Here is a 20,117-nt window from a genome sequence, read left to right as displayed (position 1 = left end):
AAAACAAATTGTGTAGACAAAATGCACAGCAGCAAATCCTTTTAGACTCAGACAAAATCTTGTTAATTTTTCTGATCCAGACTTTGCAAAAATTGAAGTTATCTCCAAGAATCCATCAAGGCTACCAGCAATTACCAGTTACTGCTTAAGGCTACTCTTTCCTTAACACCCAGGCATACATTTGCTAATTAAAACACCACTGCTCCACAGTTGGCTTGCAAAACCCATCAGGCAAGAGAGCAGGAAGTAGCCAAAGACAAAGCAACATACCACTGAAGAACCATTATTGCCTTTAGAAATGCTAATGAGACAGCAGAGATAGCAAAAAGAAAGAAAAAAAAAAGTTCCAAGTGGCCTCAGACGCCATCTTTGATCTGGCCACATGGTCCAATGTACTGCCTAATCTTTTGAGTAAAACTGGCACAGAACAATTTCCACAAATTAAAATCTCTTAGCAAGTCACTACAAACAAATTACATATAGACACACAGATCTTCACAAAGCCCAAGCCAGTTTTTCAACAGCAAATCGACATATGAAACAAACACACCGGAGAAACCAAAAATCACATTTGCGCTTATGGTAGCCAGCGCCACAGGGAAGCCCAATTTCCCCATGGGGCTGACTAACCACGGATGGCTCTGTCCTAAATCACGTTGGACGCCAAATCTGTTATAGGACAGGGAGAGGGGCAGCCCAAAACTCCGCAAACCTGCCTATTCTACATGGGTTCTGCCATCCGCCGCATCAACACAAAACATAGGAGACTTTAATGGGAAGGAACTTTAATAAAACTAGGAAACAATACAGGTAAGGCAAAGAGTCTAGTTTCTAAGTGAAGCACCCAAAGTTACCCGTCCCCTCGTGGGTAAAACTCCATCCATATGGGATCGGCCCAGAGCAAGGCCCCAAAGCCTGCCACAAGTCTAAAGCATCTTCCAGTGGGGACCCACAGAAAAGAGTCAGAAACAACCAGACAAGCCCGGAAGGAAAAGAGCAAAATCAACATCAAGATAAAAGCTGCCATGGTCACCTCTCCACGGGTCTCACCCACATCTGTGTCACCCAGTCCACGACCAAAAGACAAGCACAGTTTCTTTACGTGTCTCTAGGCTCCACACGCCTCCTCCAGGTCTCCTGGCTCCATCCTGCTTCCTTCCTCAGTCTCTTCTGCAGCTTCTCTTCCTGCTCAGCTCCACCCTTCCTTGGGTGGGGCAGGGAACCTGGAACCTCCCCCTTTCCTGGGGACCACCCTGTTACAATATCACAAGTGGATCTTAGGTCCAATGTAGTAATTTTTCAAAATGTAGTAATTTTATAAAATAAGGCAGGAGGTTGCAGGTTTAGGTTTCTTGAAACTTTTGATGAGGTTGATAGCGAAGACTTAAATTCTTGTCTTATCCTACGGTTTTTAAAGGAATAATACTTAAGAGTGTATTTACATAGGTTGGCAGTTCAAGCGTTCTACTTTATCGTATGTTGTCCATGGAAAGTAAAATATACATCACCAAATTCACAGTCATTTGATAAGTAGTTGATTATCTTAAATTACTGGAATCCTGAAACAAACAGGATGAAATCTAGTTTTCAAAGACCTGGGAAAATTTTCTTAGTAGCAGCAAAACTTATTGTCCAGAGAAAGAAAACTAATAATGCTAGCATGTAAAATTAGAATGAATAAAATGCAACGACAAGAGGCAGTATGATAAAATGAAATGCTTCCACCTTCAAGTAGTAAATAATTTGATGTATAGGTGGCGGGTCACATGCTGAAAGGTTGAATATAATAAACTGAAAAACAACAACTTCTCTCTCCAGACTGATGAGTCAACAGATTTCACCCATAAATGTCATGCTACAGCATTTGTAAGAGTTGTAAATGATGTTGAAAGCCAAGAAAACTTTTTCTTCTGCCTGAAAATAGCAGAGACAAGATATAGTTAAAGTTTTGCACAGAAAAAATGGTCTTGGAGGGAGTGGGTTGACATCTGTATTGATAGTGCACTTTCAGTGATTGCATGAAACACATCGAAACTTCTTGTAAAATGATGACCAAATTATTGGAAATGAAATTTTGAAATAACTATGGGGGATGGTACAAAAATGGAAACTTTATGAAGCCATGATGCCTTTTTTGCAAATACATATGAAACATAAAAACCTGGAAAACCAAGCTCTTTACTTCCCACAGCATATGTCAATCTATGTAGAGGGGGAATTCTTTTTTTTTTCTTATATATCAATATAACTTTTATTATTAAAAATAGCGATAGACACCACTTAATATGAAAAGAAATAATTTGCCACAAATGTACAGAATCTCTAAACGTTCATGATGCTAATAATATAGACTTAAAATGCATAAAGTCAAAATTGGCAGAATTTCAAGGATAAATTTACATATCTACAATCATAATGACAATTATATTTATATTTATTTTTATTTTTTTATTATAAATTTTATTTTTATATTCCCCATACAATTGTGACCCCCTTATTTTGACCCCAACCCCTCCCCTCCCCAAGAGGGGGAATTCTTAATGGGGTGTTTAAGTTGAAGGTAAATTGCAGATCTTGCCAAATGTTTTGAAGAGGAAGAAAGTCTATAGGAACTTGTCTGCTTGACACACTTTTTTTATCGCATGAAGCAGTTGAACCACCGTCTAAGACTCCTTCAGAATATGTTTTGACTTGAAATGATAAGAGTTTCAGACTTTAAAGAAAGTGGAATCTTTTAAAAAATCATGAAGCAAAGGGAAATCTTGAAATGTTTTCTTAACTACTTGGTCTTGATAGTGAGGAGAGATACTGGCAGTTCTCAAAGCTACTGAAAATCTTCTGGAAGCCACAGTACAAAAGAGAAGAGTGTCTCCCCCATGCAGGTCTTCACATCATAAGCACATAATGGGGTGATGACAATTTCCTTGACTCTTCTGAGCCTGAGAACTTGAGTTGGAAAAGTTGACTTTGAGCTTAAATTCGTATAAGATGAAATTTGCTAATATGTCTCAAGACAAGTTACCACTTTCTGTTCCAGGAGAATCATTTGCCAGGTAGACAAAAGCACTTAACAACTTGCTGCAGTTTAAATCCTTATGCATGTGGCAAGTTTATTGCTAACAAGAACCAAGATAATTTCAAATAGAAATGATCACATTTCATTTGAAAATAAATTTTTTATGCTTATCTCAAGTTTGATTTTTTTGCAGTGAAAAACAATCACGGAATTCTTAGAAAGTGGTAAATTCATTATTTTTGCTTAAAAATAATATTTTATGTATTTGTATGCATGTTTCTAGAGAAGATATTAAAGAAAACATACTTATATTTATTGTATTAATGACAGGCCTATATTTGAGGCTGAATATGTAACTTGGAAGAAAATGTTTTTCAGTCTTTTTAAAAGATTGCTCTAACATTATGCCTTTATCCACATTATTCAGAAAATGTTTTAGTAGATATACTATTAAACTTTTCAATAAATTTCCTTATAAATAGCATAATTTAAAATCAATTTACAAGTATTATTTAATTTAAATCTACCTTTATTTTATTTTCTATATTTGACAACCAGCTAGGAAACTTAGGATTTTATTTTGTTCTTAATTATATTAACGAGGTAATCATAGTTTCTGAAGAAATCATTTTTCAATATTTTTCTATGATTTCCATTATCAATAGCATTTTTATGTGTGCTGTAATATTGTGCATCTCTATTTGTAGATAACATTGCAAATAGTGACATTAATATGAATCATGATAACAGGTAATATTCTTTAAGTGTTTTCCAAGTTTCAGGTACCGGTATTAATTTGTTGAAATCACGCATGAATACACGCACACATGCTTATACCTCTTAGATGTTTGGAGCAGATTTTGTTGATGTTTTGGAGAAAGAATGCATTTCTATCATAGCATACAGATAATATTATCCTTAAAATGCCGTCCTCCAATTCACTCAATCTTTTCTCTTCTTATGTCTGTTGTGTCCAAGGTCAGCAGACTCGGGGAGCGTAGCCTCCAAGAACCCAAAGACAGCTGATGCAAACACAAAAGGGAATTTATTTCAGACTCGAGTCCGGGTTCACGGCACCTACCAACGCAGTGGCAGATACCGAGAGCCCCGAACAAAGGAAGCAGGGGTCTTTGAATAAGGTCAAATTATGCTGGCAGTTACTCACTAGCTACAAGGATGCGTTCTCCAACTTTGCCAGGCTATCATTCTAAGCTGACTGGCCAGGCCAAGAAGCAGCTCCGACCTGCAGCTTCAATTACAGCAAGTTCGCCCTCATTGGTGACTGGAGAGTAAGGGTGGAGTGAGGATGGAAACTATCTCTGGAACGCAGTTCCCCAGCAAAACCTAAAATTTTAAAATGGCAGTTCCACACAAAATGACAAAGCAATGGCTAAGAATACTTATGCTTGGTTCCACAATGTCAACCAAATTTTTCTTATGTACAAAATGAAATTTCACTTATTGAACAAACTAGTTCCATCCAACCCTTTCACTCATTTCAAATTTGAGCCTTCTTTCACATATTAATGAAACCCAGGGAGGATTATATAGCTTCAAATAGGGGCAGGTCTGTCCTATACAGAAGGATTTGGTCTTTCAGTTGTTTAAATCTACCTTTAACTATGAAATTCCATTATGAGTGAATTCAGTTATTTAAAAGAAATATGTTATTATATTTTCTTCATGTAATAAAAAGATAATTTCATAAATAGCAACCTATGTCTACGTATCTGTTTTTTTCTCAGGAAATTTGGACTACAAAAGTTTGTTTTGGTTTTAAATCAGAGGAAGATAAATTTCTGCTGGGTACGCTATATATCACATCTCACTAGCATCCCACACAGAGAAATCTGTTGTAAGACTTTTAGGCCTACTTAGATAGGTTAAAAACAAAATCAAGTAGGAAGTCTAAAAGCAAAGTACAAAAATTGGAAAGTTTCTCTTAGTATACTAATTTGCATATACACTGATCTCTTCCAGGGGAAGGGCAAAGTATAGAAAAGAGTAGGCTACTAAGTTATCCAAAATAAATGAAAGTTACGGAAAAATAAGTCCTCTCTACTGAAAATAGAATTATCCATATGCCTATGATACTTATTTATATAACGTGAGATTCATGTTCATGCTGCATTTCTTGTGTCCTGATTCTTTGAAGGCTATCGCAATGGGTTAAAAGTCCTGGAATATAGGATGTACGATGCTCAAAAATAAAAGTGAACTGAATAGGATAGAAAAGCGTGAGTGGTACAGTTACCTTCCAATAGACAAGTCTGGAGCAAGTGTTTGCTGCAGGGATTAAAATTTATCTCAATTGCTCCATTATCTCTGTGCGCCAAGTGAGTACCGCGGTATGAGCATTTTACTATCAATCATGTATTTTTCATAATCACTGATTAATGATTATAAATGTGCCCTTGGTGACAGGAAGCCTAAAGGAACTAAATAGTTTAAACACATTGTTTCTTTTTAATGTATTTTACACCGTTGCCCCACCAAATTTACAATTTCCAGTCTCTCTCAAGTCATCATGTTGCTTCATCAATATAATGACCTTCTGCGCTCTCAACCGTCTATTCCTTATGCAGCCACCAAATGCTAAGTGAACGAAAAAGACAAATGGTTTCACTTTTATGTGGAATAGAAAGAAGCAAATCAAAAGATAATACAAAACCAAAGCAACAACAAACTCTAAAAATGTCTCTGCAGAGTTGAGACTCCCAGAGAGTAGAGAGCCGAGCGTGGAGGGTTCAGTGGACTACGGTGCCCCGTGGTGGGTGTGGTGTGGTAACAGGTACCTGATTAGGTATGATCCTATATTTCTGAAGCATATAGTGTTGCAAAGCAATGTTACCTTAACAAAAAACAATATTCCTGAAACTTGAGTCCATGTCTGTGCCCCTTGAATCCAATCCTACAAGTCTGACTAAGTGAAATGAGTTTCATAAACTTGCTATGAACTCATTAACTTCATCAGTGAAGGTGTGAAAGGTTGCAGTCTTTCTTTCCCCGGCCAAGTGGATTGTCTATAATAAAACACCTACCTCTTCAGGGATTTTAAATTAGCAAGCCATCTGGCAGGAAAAAAAAAAAAAATTAATGAGGACAGCATTACTCATGAGGGCGGGCTGGAGCTTAACTCTGAGGGCTAAACAGCATTGAGGATGATGTTTGTTTTTCAAGTTAAAGTTTCAATTCGGATTGAAAGAGCACACCCCTAAGTGTGTTACCACTTTTAGTCAACTTTTGTGTTATAAAACTAACAACAAATGCATGCAAAAAATGGGCAAGTGATTATGAATTAGATGTAGAATCATTGTTTATTTCGGTCTAGAGGGTGCCATGTGACAGTCCCACCAACTGTTCAGACTCACTCTTTCATAGAGAGTGCCTGGTAGACCCCAGTAGAACATGATTAAAACCACTTCTCTGTAATATCCTCTGGATATCCCTCCCCTGATGATCCAGTGCTGTCACTGTTTGCAGGAAAGCAAAACAGAACTCAATGTTGATGATGGTGGGGGTGTTCACTCACTGCTAGCTGGTAGAAAGGTGATGGAGTTAACCTTTCAAAAAAGGAACTTGGCAATATTATTAAAGACAAAAAAAAGTGTTTCTACCTCTCAGGTGTTATTCTAAGTGTAGATTTGCACATTTGCTAATAGTTAATAAAGCTAAAAGAATCTTGATAGCCTAAAAGTAGCTCAATAAACCCAGGCTTGATAGAGTCGAAGAGTCTGGCTTATGATGGTTAAGGAGCTTTGGGGAGAAATCAGACAATGATAGAGGGGCAGAGAGCTATTTATTTGAGCCTCACATTAACAGGGAGTCTGAAATGTGGACTTTCCAGTTTCCGTCCATAGTTATAAATTAACATTTATGGAATTGAAATATAGATTATATAATGTTAGACTGGGTTCATATTACCTAACTGAAGTTTGTAAATGATAGGCCAACAACTTGTATTTCCATATACTTCTCTAATATCCAATTTTTTCTATTATGAATGTGTATCACATTATACATAGGAAAACAAACACTAAACGCTGTTAAAAAAAACAGAGCTGATAAGCGACTCATACAGTTGTTCTGATAAATCCATTTTAATTTGGTACCTGAAGCACAGCAGTGTAGGGCATCTAATAATAAACATCGTACAAAAATGACAGATGGAACTTTTCCCTAACACTCAAATTCTTCCTGGCTTCCAACTTATGGTATATAAAACTCTTTTGGTTGCTGCTAAATAATTGTTCCCTACTATTCTTCACCCTAAACCCTTGGAGTTAGTTATATGCAATTAATTATATGTATATGCAATTCATTAATTATATGCAATTCAATATATATATAATGGAAAGTTTCTGGACAAGGAGATATATATATATATATCTCACATATCACATTGCACATACTATGTGCAACTCATACAATATAGACCATGCAATACACACACGCACACACACAGAGTTTATTATTCAAACAGCTATATCATAACTGCCTAGTCTGAGTTCTTTCATAAACAAAATCTGAAACCAAATTTTGGTACAGATATTTTCTGAGAACCTTTCTACATAGATGGCGCAAAAGATCGGGGAAAATGACATGAGGAGCAAAAGTCAATAGAGGCACAGTCTTGAGGTCATGCTGCAGGCAATAGCACTCAGCTTAGTCAGGTTTTCTGAGAAATATCTAGAATATCTTCCAACAGAGCCCACCCGGGAGATCAAGGTATGGATGCATCCGCTTCCAAGGCCTCCAGCATTAACACTCTTGCACTGTCAAGTAATGCCTGCAGCTGAGCTGAGGGAGTTTGGTTTCTCCAGTGAAAAGTACAAAAGGGCAAGTTTATTGTAAAAACAGGGAAGGGAAGTAAAGGCCCCGTGCACGGACAGAAGAGGGCAGAGAGCCGCCTTTGGAAGGGGCAGGTTTGTCAAAAGAGACGCCTGCGTAGACACAGGCGGGCAGTTTGGGGAGGAGAGCTGCAGCTGGCAACTATTTTTCAGAAAAAAAATGTCATTCTCAAAACAGTGCCATAGACTTTTCTTTCTACGTCTGTTTCTTGTGTCTGGAACTGTGGCAACCCCGGGTCCACCACAGTCACAGAGTTGATCTCTCTGTGCATCGTTGCCTGTAGGAGATTTTGCAGGTTCAAACTGGGGGAGGATATTACAAGCCAAACTTCATAAATGTCCACCTGTACCCAGCCAGAACGGTGATTACCACGAGACATGCTTCCGCGCTCAACCACAGCATTGCAAAGCAGAAGCAGGTCAGAGAAGCCCAGGTTTCTAAAACGACGTGGCTTCATTTTTCTCCAAAAGTGCAAAAATGATCTCCCATTTTATCTCAGTTTCTTTTCAGCAATGACGCTAACCAACCGTTTAATTCCCCACAGAGTTGTAAAGTGTGGCATAAGCTCATCAGCCCTCATTGTGTTGACGCAGAGAGACAGCAGCGGTTAGAAGGAAATCGTCACAGAGAAGGTCCTTGCTGACAGCATCTCTCTCACGTCACCAATAATCTGCTGCTGGTTTAGAGTCATAAAAATTATTCCACCTGTGAGTTTTCTCCGCTTCCTCCTCCTTTCTCAGCCTCAGCAGAAAGATGTGAACTTTATTGGTTTATGTCTCATCTCACTGGGTGAAGTTTGAATCAGTCTCTCTCCCCTGAGGGCAGAGGAGGGGTGTTATCCAAGTAATTATGCATTTCATCATCACTAGTAATAAGACGAGGAAGATAATTTCTTCCTGTCCAAAGTTGCATTATATTTGGATTAATCTACAAATCCAATCGGTTTGCTATTTTAAAGATATAATACAATGCCATGGAAACAGTAATCAACTTTCCTTGACTATTATTAGGAACGTGTCGAGGCTGAGGAAGAGGTTAATGTGACCTTTTGTGATATTAAAAGAAGTTGAATGCCAAGAAGAAAGGATGATAATTCAGCTGTTCTCTGCACTTCTGGGGACTTCTGCCTCACTCCGGAGACATGTTTTGCTGAATTATCAACTTAATGAGATGACTTTAAATACAATCATTATCACAGACTTTTCAAATGCTAGGAGAAGGAATATTTATGAGAACAGATGGAATAGAAGGAATATTGTAGTTTATTTACTGAAGGGCAGTTTAATGAGAGAGAAATACGTTCTCATCCTCTCGCCCATGCCTCATGTCAACATTTTCGTCCACATCAATTCATGTTTGTTGAGGGTCGAGCTTATTCCTGGCAAGGTAATGGGACTGAGAACCAGGCAGAGATTTAAATTCTGACTCTTTTGTGCACTGTGACATGACCTGGGCGATTATTTCCTTTCTGAGTGGCAATATTCTCACTGGACTATCGGGACAATCATACCTATTTCACAGAGTGAGGCCAAGTATTAAATGAGGTAATAGAGCAAAGGTAACACAGGCCAATTCACAGCCAGCATTTGACACATCTTCCGAGTACTGCTAACAGTCATGTTCAGTGTTTTAGTAGGTTCCCAGTGCAATGAGCTAGGACCAACATGCTAGGATTGCTGCTGTATTCCTACTCAGGTCAACAGTCACTTTTTGCTGCCCATGTTTTGACTTGCCCTTCTTAAATTGTTTTCTTCATAAATATCTTGGAAATCGTGATAAAAATCTGTGAGCTCATTCTCAATACATGTGTGTTTACAAACCAGCACAAATACAGGCAATTAATTTTGTTAAATTATTTCAGGAGGATTATTTTATGAAAATCTTTTTTTGTACCATATGTCATCAATGAATAAAAATTAAATTGGCAAAATTACGATTTCATAGTCTTAAGGGTCAGGGATAATTCTTCCAGTGTGGGGAGAAATAAAGCATTGTCAAATGCTACTGATGGGAATACTAATTTTTCTTTTTAACTTTTTTGGTAATGATTTAATAAAGGAAAAAAAAAAAAACAAGAGGTTGGAAATGTCATCTCAAGTCCAGTGGGAAATTACAGTCCATCAAGCAATATCCAAAGAATAATGTTCCCTAGGCACAGGGTAAGTGGAAATTTGGATGGATTGAAGTTAGTGACGAGGGTGCTCTTCATTGTCTATTTTTACTTTTTATATTTTTAAAATTAAGGCGATATATTTTACATCACTGTTTTAGGATTCAGAAGTGCAGGCTCCCACCCATTCAGGTGTGGGGACACTCATCCAAGGACACTCACCAAGGCACCCCTAGGCCTCCACTGTCGTGCACTGTGTCCCCTCCCTCTCCTCTACCCTCGCCAGCCCTGGCTCCCTCTGAGAGACTCTGTTTTATAGTCAAATTTCTGGGATATGTTTTTGACCGGCCCGTTGCTTGGGTTCTTCAAATTCACAGATAATTCAAACTATGTGGTATTTGTTTTTCAACTTCTGACTTATTTCACTTAACATTATCCCCTCCAGTTCCAATCATGTTATTGCAACTGGCAAGAATTTGTCTTTTGGGGACTCCCTGGTGGCACGAGGGGTTAAGTCTCAGCACTATGAAGCTGTCCACAGCCACTGCAGCACGAGTTCCATCCCCGCCAGGGAGCTGCCCACAGGGTACAGCAGACCTCTCCTGACTCACCCGCTCCCCTCAGCAGTGTGTATCAGTGGATCTGCCTGTTCTGCTCCCCACTCTGTCTCTGGTGAATCCTATCACATACCCCCCGCCCTACACCTCTAGCCTGCACCCCAGCTCTTGTATGCATAAATAAATCTTTAAAAAATAAAATATAATATTTTAAAAGATAAAGTGGGAAGAGTAGGCTGGGAAGGGGAGTATCTGTGGTGCAGGTAATGTCTTCTTGAATTTTAGAGCGTTCCCTCTGTTAGTTCATGAGGTGTATGTAGTTCTCCTGGAAAAAAAAAAGAAAATGGACATTCATCCTGGTCCCTAGGAATGGCTTGCATTTTGACTATTTCTGACTTCCGCTGACATTGATCAGTCGTGTACATTTAGAAAAAAGAAATGCCCGAACATTTGAGCAGATGTCAAAAATTTTATTGAATTCGCATAGCAGCATAGCGTTTAATGGTTTTAAGAAAAGGCAGTAAAGGGATCACTTCAAAAGTTAAACAAGAACGTTTATTGGTCATTTTAATATTAATTTCATAAGCAATCCAGGTTTCCCCTCATACACCTTATATAAATATATATGCATATACTTTCTAAGAAACAGCACGGGCCTGCAATAAAAAATAGTGAGCATTGAGAAAAAATAATTAAAACACAATAATAGTAGAGTACAAAGGAACGTATAATGCTAATTTGCATAATTCACAAAAAAGATATTCTAATGATTTTACACACCTCCCTCTGCCTTCCCACAAAAATAACTAAAACTCAGCAGACAGTGCACTTACGATCAAGGTAAATATTGGCAAATAAGTAGCACCTTTGGTCAATAAAATGATTGTCAACATTTATTTACAAGAAGCCTAAAAACAGCCATTCTAATTTGTAAAGAAAATAAAGCTAATCAATATATAACAGGAAGTTTAACTGCTGCATATTTCAGCATTTGCATAGAATATTTGATGATCAAATCAAATCAAAACAGCTTTTCAATCTAAGATTAAAAATGCTAAAGTTGTCGCTTTCTAGATCTTATTTTGAACATTAGTCAGAATTTTTCTAATATACATTCAGTCTGTGACAGAATACTGTAGTATTCATTTATCAATATAGATTCATCAATTCATTTCAATAAAGACTTATTCTGTGCCTCACCCTTTGTTAGGCCTGAAAGTTATTACTGTAATTAAGATAACATCCTTGTCCACAAGGAGCTCACAGTCTAGTAAGACAGAGATGAATCTGAAAACATTAAAACCTACAGGCAAATATATATACTCAGACAGAGGAATTTGACTTTCAATTTCAAATTTGTTATGTAGTGAAACTTAGAAACTCCAAAACAGGTTTTCCCAGAAAATTAAGTCCACATACTACTGTACTATAAAAGAAAGTTGAGTGATAAATAATTCAGTATTGAAACAAGTTTGCCTAAAAAAGGAAGTAGCACTATATTTTTTAAATGATGGACAATGTGATATATTGCTTATTGAAATGAATCTACATTATGTTTAGTTAAAAAAACAAAATACATACATTATGACAATGCCAGTTTGTTCATTTTTGGTTAATTTTCTTTCACACGTTTTATTTGCTCAGTTTGACACTACCGTATATAATATGTATGTGCTTTATATATAATATAAATTACAGAAATATGCATTTCAAGATTTAATCACAGTCACTTTACATACATTCATTGGTAGGAGATTTCAGTGATTTTATACGTGTTGATATTTTGAACAATGAAATCTGTACAGCCATGATTTGCCATGTTAAAACGACTGATTGGATCACCTTAAGAGTCAAACAAAGCTACCTTTTTCTATATTTTCCTATCTTAGTAACCACTGTTGATACACTAGGTGGCAACAGGAGGGCCTGTTCAGTGGTCTTTAAGATGCTGAGAGGACAAACAAATCAACAACACCTTGTTTCTTTTCACTTAAAAATCATAAAAATACAGCCTAAGAGATGATGCACATTAAAAGATAATTTATAGATCAACCCCGAAAGAATTCTTGCAAAAGTTAATTTAGCTGTGGCTTTTGCAGGGAATGTCTTTCTTATACCTATATGATTAGCAACACGTCATTATGTTTAACTTTTATTGCGAGAATCTTACTTTTAGTATTTTCCCAAATGTACTAAGAGAACACAAAAGAAGTATTTGTTGAAGAAATACATGTAGTAAATAAAATATTTTCAAAAAAAACCCTGAAAACTAGAGTATTACTCATTCCAGGAGGTAGCAAGCAGCACAGTAGTTTAAGCCACTTGGATGGAAGTGCTTTTAAAGAAAAACTTCAAATCAAATGTACATTTAAGTGCATATTTAGAAAGACCTTGCTTTTCCATTTTCAACATAGGAATTGCTATACCTGACTCATATCTAACACACAACCACATTCTTGTGTCATTAATAAGAGGGAACCTTATATTTAGTTGATAACTCACTGTGGCTATGGAAAGTTGTCCCCTGTCACAATGGCAGTGCCAGTCAGAGTATGGGGATCAGTTTGACCGAACCTACCCAAATACATCACTGGCTGCACACATGCTTAGGGCTCTATTCATGAAAGATTTTAGTGTGACACATGAATTGACCCAAAGTGTTATTAAAGTGTGCTCTGAGGGTAAGTACTCTTCATAAATTAAGCACATAAATTCTGTGTACAGATTACTGCTTTTGCACAAGTTCCTAATAGAAATCACTCTTCTGCACCACCAGAGACCTATATTTTTGGAGTGCATTTTTGCTGGAATGAAATTTAAAAAAACTAGAGAAAGAATATTTATTTAGGTAAGATTGGGATGGAGGAAGATGGTACCTCGAAGATAAGAGAAACACTAGTTTTACTGCTTCTAGACACCTCCTATAGATTTTAGTATTATTAATTAGTATTATTTAGTATTATTAATTTAGTATTATTAATTAGGTGAAATAACCATTTTAAAAGCAGGAAATTTTGAGATTGTTCTAATCCTACTAATACGTTCCTCCCTCCCAAGATCTTAGATCAAGAACTATTATGGAGGTCTTCTCCTCAAGGTCACACAATGTCAATAAATTCTTGCATATGACTTAGTAATTTAATAATTTTTTCTTGCATGTTGTGTGCTCTGGCATACTTTTAGGAAACACATAAGTGAATGACACTTCTAAAATAAAATATAAACATCAGCAAAAAAGGGAAGAAATGAAATATTGACACATGGATTCAAAACATATCATGGTGTTTTTTTTGACCACTATATTGCTATAGCAAGATGTATTGTGCAATATCGTTCATCTCACTAGTGATTATGCCCAGTTTACTCAGAATTGTATCCTGTGGGAATCAGCAAATATCCTTCAAATGAAATTTAAAAACATGATTTTGAAAACTATGATCAGTAGGAGAAATGTATTCATGTTGGAAATAAAGGATTTATAAAGTAAGTTTATGTGTTTCCAAACAAATATTTATCATTGTATTAGAGTACATCATTGCAAATAGGATGACTTATGTATGGAGCAAAAACTGGGTTAGCAGTCAAAAGACCTGGTTTTAATTTTCAACCCTGATTAATTTACAGTATAGATATATGTCTAGGCAAACCCCTTAGACTGTTCTCCTCTTAGTCTGTAAAAATGCAGATATCTAACAAATATTTCAGGCTTGAGAAGATGGAACAAATTAAGTTTGCAATTTGATGTGCAAATATGTCAAAACCAAAATACAATACAAATCAAAATACAGTTGTATCTAATGCCTAGAAAATAAACACTTCAGTTCACAAGTCCTTTTCCCCTAATCCAGAAATATTCAGATATTAGTTACAAATAGCAAGCATGTAATATAAAAATAAAGTCCATTAATATATTACATATCAGAAATTTATACTTTAATAAACAAACTATTTAAACTAGGTCTGAGTAAGATTTCTTTGCAGATGAATCTTTTATTTATCTGTTCTGAACTTTTTACAACTTAATAGGACATGGAGTATGTTTTCACACAGACCTCTAATTATTTTGTCATGTTTGTATTTAAAACAATGGATTTTTTTTAAATGTGAAAAAAAAATTGCTGGAATAGTAATGAATTCATGGTCACTGAATAATTGCCTACTAAATAGTCCTGAATATTACCTTACTCACAAGTACATATGAAGACTGAAAAATAAGGAGACCGTTTAAATAGGGGAAGCGCATATCTAAGCCCCTATTCTATGCTAAACATGTTTACTAAAGAATGTCCATAATTATAACAAAAGATAAAGAATTTGACCTATATATTGCAAAACAATAAAAACAAAATCACTTTTAAAAATAATTGTAGAAAATGAGGTTGGCGTTAAAGCAGCATGAAATTGCAATGGGAGAAATAATTTGGTCTAAAAATACTACCATATGCCCATTAAAGTCAAAACTGATTTTTATAGTATTACTTTTCCTCTTAAGGTAGAGAACTCAAAGGATCATTCTCAATACTACAATAATTATTCCACAAACTGTACCTAAGTGAAATAAAGTGAAAAAAAAAAAAAGCAGTAAGAGAAAGACTAAAAACAAACCAACCAACCACAACTGTAGGAAGGACCTTATAAAGAGTTACAGCCGATAGTGCAAAAGCAATCGACAGTAAAGCAGAAAAATCTGAACTACAAAAAAAGACATGAACTCTACGAATTATTCATTTTTACTTATCAGGAAAGATTATGATTTTTGACTATCCAAGCATTCTTAATTAATTACTGATAGTTGGGGCTCTAATGGATAAGTGCATTTTCAAACATAAAATTATGTACATAGGTAGAGAGAAATCAAAACCTAAAAAAAAGACACAAGAAATGCTGCAATTTTAATTTTTATCTAAATAATTGCTATGCTCTTTGGGATCATGCACCGTTGGGGTGAGGGATCTAGTTGATCTGATGTATCAGTGATATCCTTGCACTGCAAGAACCTGCAGGATGATCTGGAACAGCATTACATTGTGATGGTAAACTTTGCTTCTCAAAGTAGTCAGGCATTGTAAGAAAATTAGAAACCCAGGAGTAAGTACAAGGACAAGTAAGGGCAAGATGATCGAATTTTCTGAATTTTCGAAAGTCATCTTCAATGATGTATTTACCATTCAATGGAGAACACATTAACAAAGAAAAATCTTCCAGAGTATCAGTGCTCTCCTTATCTGGAAAAGCATAAGTCTGCAGTCACTTAAGTTTTTGAATATGAATTGCCATGGGCAAAATTATTGACCGTTAGCTCGGGAGCACAGCTACCTCTGCGAGTCACAAATAAAGACAAGACACAACATCGTGACTATGTGAAGGATACGAGACTTTGAGAGTGTGCCCGCCATCTGAAATAGAGCTATTTAGCTAATGGAGCTAAAGGAGAGCCAGATCCCAAAGATGTCAAAAATATAGAGAAAGGACAAAAGTAATGATACTTGTGTTCGCTATAAAACAAATCGAAAGAAAGGAGAAAGACAATGCGGATATTCAAGGTAACTTGAGAAATGAGTTAGGGTGCAGGGCTAGTTGCATTCACTGATGAAAATACTGTATACATTAACCAAATTCTTTGTATTTTATAATATTTATGAAATTTTGGTAGCTCGGAATAATCCTATACATGGGCATCACTAAGATTTTATGAACATGTTTCATAGTAAGTGCTTTTTATTTTTGAGTCATAACAAGTAGCAACAAATATGGGAAATATTTATAAAAAAAAGCATTTTTCTTCTAAATCCAACCTCAGAGAAAATATATTGTAAATGCCATTACTTTCACGAAAGAGGACAAATAAAAGCAATTATGGCTATTATGCACGCATTACTATATATATTTTTTCATTTTTTGGATGTTGCATTGGCTAGAAAAACAGGCAACCCCAAAAATATATTTAGGTTATAGCAAACACAATATCTAATAAACATTAAATAAGCATAATGCAAACTGCAGTTACACCTGTTGACTTACAATGTAGTGTTTACATTTCTGAGTCTCCGTTTTACTTGACTTTGCTTCTGCAGCTTCTAACATTAACAGCCTAGGGGCTCTTTCTGCTTTGAGATAAAACTGAGTTTCAGTTCTGGTTTTATCACATCCTATATCCTGCTATATCCTGCTACATCAGGCCACTAAACTACCCATCTACCCATGATGCTTTATGTTGAATAGTAAATCTTATTATATAAGCAAAATGCAGGGCATAATTTAGTTTCTTTTCCACTTTGCATGCCTTCTCCCTAAGGAACATAATCATGCTTTTAAATCGTATTAAAAATCTACATTTTACATTTGAGAGTTTTTTTAATGTACGTTTTCAAATGCAAAATAAGTGTCAACTCACTGATGAAGGATATTACTGTATCTTATAACATCAATAGGAAAGCATATCACACATCTTGGGTCTTTTCTATATTTTAATTGCCATATGCTGTCAAAGGATAAGTAAAGATAACTAGATTAAAAATACGTAGTCAAATACAGTTATTCTATTTATTTCCTAGTGTTTAAGAGGAGCCCATGAATCAAGGTGGCTGGAAATAGAGAAATGAAATTTATGAATCACGTGAATTCATACTGAGAAAAAATCCTGTCTTCCAAGATAAATTACACCAGAGCAACCCACTGACTCGCAAGTGTGTGCTGGTTAGACCCACAAAGGGGATTGGGGAAGAAGGCAGGGTGAGGGCAAGGCGATGGATCGCCAACATGCTATCAGTAGACGAACCATGTCTAAGGTTCAATAGTGACTACTGGGGGGTGCTCCGTTTTCACACATGGACCAACTTAAACCTGACTATGCTGAGAATGATCGTGAGACCCTGGTTTATATTCACTGCCGTCTGCACCACTCTGTAACCGAGGTATGGGACGTAAAAGGGGCTTCAGGGATAACACATTTACAGGAACGGGAAGAGTGAACATGAAGACAAGCTTACTTTGCCCTTGAACAGTTGTGGCTCCTGGATGTGAGCTTGCACCCCTGCTTGCAGGGGGCTCTGATTTCATTCTAAAGAGCCTTATGTCCGGAGTCCGCACCTGGGCCCATCTGTAGTGTGTGCAGTGCCGCTGGGGCAGGCCTGATGCCTCAGCTCATGTGCTGTGGATGTGCAGGTTGACTTCCCTTTCCTCTTTCTAACAATTTAATAAACTCAGTGTTTGAAATGAAAAGTGAGGTAAGGTGACCCGGGAGCAACAGAACAGACACAAACTGGCTTGCCCTGATAAACTCATCCCTGGTAAATATGACTCCTTCCATGGAGAAAGCTGCGGGATGGAGTCACCCCCATATTCCCAGCAGAATCTAGGGCTCCACATTATTGTTTTGCTGTTTATTTACCCTGGGGGTCTGAGATCTCTATTAATTTAAATGTGTATCTTCAAAGAATTCAAGACATGTTATGGAATGGTGTGAGAATTTCTGCACAATTTATGATGTTGCATTTCTTGTGACGAATATATTGAGAGCGAGATGTAAAAGCACTAATACGAAAAAGCTAATTCAAGACTCAAGATTAGATGGAATTAAATTGAAATAGCCATAGACTGTCACATTTTCCCTGATTTATTTGCCTATTTTATTGGCACAGCCTGCTTTACTTAATATTTGAAAATATGAATACTTCTTCATATGGAAATAAGCAAACGTCAAATGAATGATGGAATTTCATATAACTTAGGTAAAATCCAAGTACTTAAACAGTGCATATATTTACAAATCAAATCCTTAACATGAACTAACACAAAAGCTTGGTATCCAGGAGCAATTTTATAGGGAAGAAGAATAGCACCTACCTCTACAGAAATTAAAAAAAAAAAAATGTACTGCAAACTCTTTTCGACATCTTAAGAGTGACATCACTTCAATAATCAAGCACTCAATGTTTTTATTAATCATGAACTTCATTTAAATTTCAGATTCTAGATATAAATATTTATAACTCGTCGTAATAATGCAATTTCTTCTTGTTTAAAAGCACGTTTTTCACTTGAAATGGTATTTACAGTTCGGAACAAACAGAACTATCCTAGGCCTCTGTTTTCAAAAGTGATTCTGATTCCCAGATGCTTCCGTAGAGCGATGGGAACGAGAAACTCTTCTATCTTAGCCTGGGCCGCAGCGCAGCACTGCCTGCTTCTCACTGTCACGTTAAGAGCTCTACCTACACCGCACAAGTGGTTATCAAGTCACACTCGGCCTTCAGTTCTAAAAGCCTTTTCTTACATTCTCCTGGCTTAGTTATGTCCACAGGCAGCGTGAAATCTCACCCTAGGGAGCAGGGAATTCAAGTGCTGTTCTTCTTAGACAATGAGGTATTTTCAGCCACTGAGTTAAAAGGTCTGTAATTTCCTTTTTTTTAATTTTTTTTTATTTTTTTGCTTTTGCATTTTGGGAAGGGGAGGGAAATGAGAGCTTAGCAGCCTCATTAGAAGCACCTCCCACTCTTAGATGGTTTTAATCAGATGGATTACTCCCAGCAGGAACCCTTTGATCATCACTCTATGCTGGGAAAAATTAGAATTTGACCTATTTGTAAACCTATCAGTCAGGATTCTGACTGGTTCCACTTTGAGGCTGCAGTATTACGGTTCGTCTGAATTAAGTTCTGTTTAAAAGAAATCCCTGGTTATCAAATTATAGATTTCTAGGTAGCCTCTTCTAAAATCAATGGGCATAGCTTATTGCTAGGAGTCATTTAGGCTTTTAACTTGATTTACACATTAACTGAGGATTCTGAAAATTGTCTGAGGGTTCTGTTCTCTAGCACCAGGTCCTCAATGCCTCCCTCCAAAAAAATCATGTGCGTGAATTAATCAAATCTAACAGTGCTCAGAAATAATGGTTTAAAGTGGAGTTTTTTCTTTTGTTCAAATTTATTTTAAAAATGCAATTTTTTTTACAGCAGTGACTTGCAATTTCAGATTAAGACCATCCTCGTTTTCACCCATGTTCTTGTCGGATTTTACGATCCACATGGTAAAGCACAATGCAGATACAATACATTTATTTTTATTCTGTGGGTTTTTCTTTTATTTGAAAAATTGCAATGATAATATCCCCTTTGAACTCGTCTTCTTTTTTTCCTCCAGACACTCTATGAGTGTGTGCATAATTGTGTGAGTGTGTGTGAGCGAGAGAGAGAATGGAGTACATATGTACGCACACAAGAGGGAAAAAACTCATTTTCCTTCAATTTGATACTTTAGTGTCAAAAAGAAAAATGATATGTGGAGACGGGTCACTTTATGAGATTAAACATCCTCCTACTCACTGCTTATACCGGGATTGGAACTCACATCTCTATAACCAAGCCTGAAAGTCTCTAGAAGACTTTAAAATTATTCAGCCACCACGATCAGAGTCATGCACTTAATTAAACCCATTGCACAGATTGGCTCTATGTAGAATCTCAAATTTAAGGAACCAAATAAAATTTTAAAAAGACTTCATTAAAATTTGCCATTAAGAAAAATATCATCTCCATCCTTAATTATGACTCACTACAACAATAAAAAAAATGATATTTGGGGG

Source organism: Talpa europaea (genome assembly GCF_964194135.1).
Source record: "Talpa europaea genome assembly, chromosome: 15".
NCBI classification, from domain to species: Eukaryota; Metazoa; Chordata; class Mammalia; order Eulipotyphla; family Talpidae; genus Talpa; species Talpa europaea.
This window is presented reverse-complemented; position numbering follows the sequence as displayed.